Below are 4,525 nucleotides of genomic sequence, written 5' to 3'. Positions count from 1 at the left end.
GGTGAGGCGCGGCTTGGGGCGGCGGAGAGGAGAGGAGAGGAGAGGAGAGGTTTGATGTGTTTAGAGGGGGGGTGCTTGGGTATTTATATTGGGGAGGGGAGGGTTTTGCTTGGGGTAGGGGACAAGAAATAGATTAGGATTAGGAAACAAGAGGAAAAGATCTAGAATTAGATACGGAATAAACGAACATAGGACAAGAGTCCTACTAGGACTAGGAAAGAAAGAAGCGGCGGCTCCCTGGTGCACGCGCGCTATGGCCTCTTGGCCGGCCGGCGGCTAGTGGCTTGGGCCTTTGGCCCAAGGCGCTGTGGATTTTTTTTCTTTTTTTTTTAAACGGTCTCGCGCGCAAAAAAATAAATAAAAGAAAATGTAAACGAACTTCAAAATTAATAAAGTAAATTTTCCCCGACTCCTAAAAATGAGCCGAACAAAATGAACTTTTCTCCGGACCTAAAAAACAATTTTTGAAAACACGCATTTTTTTCCCTATCCAAATAAAATGCGAATAAAACTCCGGCAAACAAAATTGATTTATCTATTAGATCTTCATTTTTTTCCTAACTTTGGGAAAGTCATATTATTCCCTCTCTTATATTTTTTTTGATAACGGAAAAATTATTGAAGATAAAATAAATAAATCAAATGACCCTCTTTTCAATTCGAGAAAACTCTCAATATGAAAATAACGAAATCTCCAACTCTCTCCAAGGGTCCTTGAGTTGCGTGAAATTTCTAGGATCGACCAAAATGCAAGAAAATAAAATATGCATGATGATCTATTTCAAATTGAAAATAAATTCAAAGGGGCTTTGAATTTAATTCTTTGAAACTCCCAACTCATATTTCATATAATTTGAAGAAGTCATTTTATCTTCTCTCGTGAAAATCATTGAGTCGCATAAAGTTTCAGAATTGGAATATTTCCAAATGAAATTCAAATATTCTCAACACCCCTTGTCATTTAAATAAATGGAAGAAGTCATGTCATCTTCTCTCCAAGGTTTTTGTGTTGAAAAGAATTTGAATTCACGAAGAGCATAAAATGCAAAAATGAAAGTTTGGGAAAGTCCTTTTATTCCCTCTCATTTAACTTTCAAAAAGTTTCGAATTCACTCACTTTCAGTCAATCAATCAAGCAACCAATCAAATCTATCTATTTGTTTATAACATTCCAAAATTTAGAATTTTGGGATGTTACAAACCTTCAGCATGAGGTCTTTGCGATGGGTTTTGATTTTGGCCATGGAGCTGGTTGGTACCTCATAGATGGGCCAACGTGTATAGGGAAGGGTGGAAATCTGGTAGTGGCTTGATGTGCTTGCTCGTTTCCCGGAGGTCAGATGTGTGCCTTTGATTAACATAATGAAGCATGTCAAAAATAAAGCGGTAAAGTTAACAAATGAAGAGAATTATCTAAATCATACACATCTCTGACATATATAAACACTGAGAAAAGAAACAGTTCAGCTATGGGACAAAAATTGTTTATTTCTCATAACACCACTGGTCTAATGCACTTTCAGTTATATGATACAATAATACTCCCTCCATCTCAAAATAAGTGTCTCAACTTTGTACTAACTTTAGTACAAATTTATACTAAGGTTGGGACAATTATTTTGGGACGGAGGGAGTAATTAGGAATTTAGGATGGGCATATAACGTTTCCATGAGTGTTAAAGATACTGAATAAGTAACTGATTTGCTTCGAGCCACCCCGTTTCCAGCGACCCCAACAATTCAATCACTAACATCTATCATGATAGCTTTGTAAGTCTGCACAAATCCCTCAGCTGAAATTTCTACTGGGCGTTATAGGTGCACCCTTTTCATACAATGTACAGAAATTCAGTAGAAGAAAACAGATTTACTCTTTGAATGTATTTGTAGCTCTTACCAAGACATCAAAACTCATGGCCTAAAAGAAAATAGAACCTAGATAAGATCGAATCAACTGATAAGGGACTCTTCTCCTTGTTATTTTTATGGCTTAGTCACCTGACTGGCCTTAAAAAATTGAGCTCACCCACTTGATAGAGCAGAGAAGGCAAGGCACCCTTGCGTATTCACAAACAAAAATGGCTAGCAAGCTGTAACAGAGGGCATGCTTGCCTTAGAGCATGTTTTCACTAACAATACACACACCAATACCAAAATTAGAAGAAACAAAATTAAGAATATGGGAGTGAACTTGGCACCTGATAAATTTGACAGGCCAATATATGACAACTTTTCATATTGATATGGCAAAAGGTGATACTTGACACAAATGAATTTATCTGTAAAAATGACATAAGGAATGTACTCGATAAGCATGCTAAGATACAGTCAAGCATCGGATGAGCCAGTTTTATTCTGATATGGAAATTACACCAAAAATATAGTTCATAATAGCCTGACAAGTGAGGTGAAAGCATTTTTATATCTGAATACTTCATCTTTTTACTGATAATTAATATCTGTATGCTTTTTCTACTCGCGAAATATTTGTATTCTTTGACCATGATATATTTTGTCAAAGCAGACAATGATATACTGCATTATATAGCAAGTACTGATCATCAATCCAAACATTGAAAATTCATTTCGTTTTATCATCAGTTTTTCAAGAATAGATAAATGCAACGAATGATGCATGTCAAAACGCAAAACAAATGAACCAAATGAACTACTTACACTCTCTGGCAAGGTCAAGAGCTACCTGCATGCCCTGTCCGGGGATATATGGGTTGGCAATTGCATACTACCTGTGGTGTTGTATAGGCTAACAAGGTAAGATTATCCACTACTGATTTACCTTTCATTTTGCCATTCAATTCAAGTGCTTACAGGATAACACATGCATTTTTTTAACCTTACAACAATCCAATTTTTTTTGAAGAGGGTTTAAATTTGTTTCCTTTGCAAGCAATGTGTACATACAGTTTGGGGAATTGGTGAATGTGGAACAACTCCTTTATGAATCAATAATCAAGTGTAACGAAATGCCGAGGTGAGAAGATGGTTGGCAAGTGTCTAAAGCATTCAGCCTCTTATTATTTTGAGAAAATAGGCTCGAGAACAGGTATCATCTATCAGCCTGCTTAAGTGAGTTTCGTTCTGGAGTGTTCCTTGTGGTTTGGAAGTCATGCAAACATCAAAGGGGCCTAGTAGCCAAAGCCAACTTCTAGGTGATAACTAAGTTAAGATAATCTTTCTAACATTTGGAAAAGGGACACATAGCTCAGGAGCACACCACGGATTCTTGCTCATTCAAATAAAGGGCTTTTTCAGACTTACCCTGTTATAATGTGATATATATATCACACACTAAGTGATTTGAAAAGAGAAGTTATTTTGCCGTCGAAAGAAAAAAACACGAGTGACCCAAACCAAACGAAGAGCTGAGGTGGCAAAGAGCACTCACTTCGACCTAGTCAAACTTGCCCTTATTCAGAACCTTGAAAACGGTGAATCCAACACACGTCTCGAACAACATCAACATCTCCAACCAAGCCGTAACTCAACTCACCTGGATCGAAGCACAGCCACACAACGAAATCAAAACAAAGACCAAAAATTGCAAAGACATGAAGAATGATCAGCATGGCAATATTGTTCAGCAGTCAAACAGTCCCAAAATGATACATTGAGAAATATATATTGGCCTTCCAGTTTATAGAAGAACAAGAAACTACAACATGCAGAAAAATAATACATGAATATTCAAACCGTAGTCTTATCTGAAGCCATCTTTAGTTGAACAGAGAACCAATAATATGATCCATCAGAACCAAATGCTTTACCATTGACATTCTCCTGTACCAGATAAATGGCACTGCATCAACAAAGCGCAGTGCTTAAAAGCATAATCAATACATGTCCACACAGCAGGACAACAAGTTCAACATTTTTGAATGATTAGTAGATTTAGAAGTTGACAGCCAAATCACCAGCACAGGTCATAGCCAAGATTACACACCTATGCATTATACCACACCGCCCGCACCAGACTTGATCCCTACAACATGAAACCCCAAACATGTGAGCAGATCGGGCCAAGAGGAAAAAAGAACACACACTGAAACGGAAGGGGATTGGAGACAAGACGGAAACCCGGAGGTAGGCATCCCTGTGCAGCACCGCGGCTAGCCATGGCGGCTTCCCTTGCCACCTTCTCGACCAGTCCTCGTGCACGACGGAAAGAGATATGGAGGCCATGATGGCTTCCCTTGCCACCTGCTCCTCCAGTCCTCGTGCATTTAGGAAAGATAGATGGAGCCGGGTCGAGCTGCTCCTTCCCCTTGTCCCTGGATGTTGCGCTGCTAGGAACGGAGGGAGAGAGGAGGAGGAGCAACAAGGACACGGCGAGGAGGCAAAGACGAGTGGCGGAGCTCCTTCATCTTCGTCGCGGCTGCACCCAACCGTGACTGGAGCTGCTCTTCTCCAGCACGGATCTGCTGTCTGTGTGCGCCTACGGTGGTGAAGGGGGGTAGGAGGCCATGGTGCCTACGGTGGTGGAGGGGGGTAGGAGGCCATGGAGCCT

At 39.7% G+C, this 4,525-nt stretch overlaps 1 long non-coding RNA gene across 7 annotated transcripts in view; it reads right to left on the bottom strand.

Annotated features, from left to right (window-relative positions):
• LOC123045253 (uncharacterized) overlaps positions 1–4,519 on the bottom strand; it is a 13,702-nt gene extending 9,183 nt beyond the window's left edge. For 2 of the 7 annotated variants that reach the window (XR_006421194.1, XR_006421198.1), the window contains exons 1-4: positions 3,962–4,519; positions 3,407–3,817; positions 2,199–2,279; positions 1,203–1,348 (exon numbers count right to left, since the gene is read on the bottom strand). This is a non-coding gene — a long non-coding RNA (uncharacterized lncRNA). The remainder of the gene's footprint in view (positions 1–1,202; positions 1,349–2,198; positions 2,280–3,406; positions 3,818–3,961) is intronic. The other 5 variants (XR_006421197.1, XR_006421192.1, XR_006421196.1 and 2 more) reach the window with 5 other exon arrangements.
• Between the last annotated feature and the right edge of the window lie 6 nt (positions 4,520–4,525).

The sequence above is a fragment of the Triticum aestivum genome, chromosome 2B (assembly GCF_018294505.1).
Source record: "Triticum aestivum cultivar Chinese Spring chromosome 2B, IWGSC CS RefSeq v2.1, whole genome shotgun sequence".
Classification (NCBI taxonomy): domain Eukaryota; kingdom Viridiplantae; phylum Streptophyta; class Magnoliopsida; order Poales; family Poaceae; genus Triticum; species Triticum aestivum.
The sequence above is the reverse complement of the archived record's forward strand: the minus strand, read 5'-3'. Positions and strand labels throughout refer to the sequence as shown.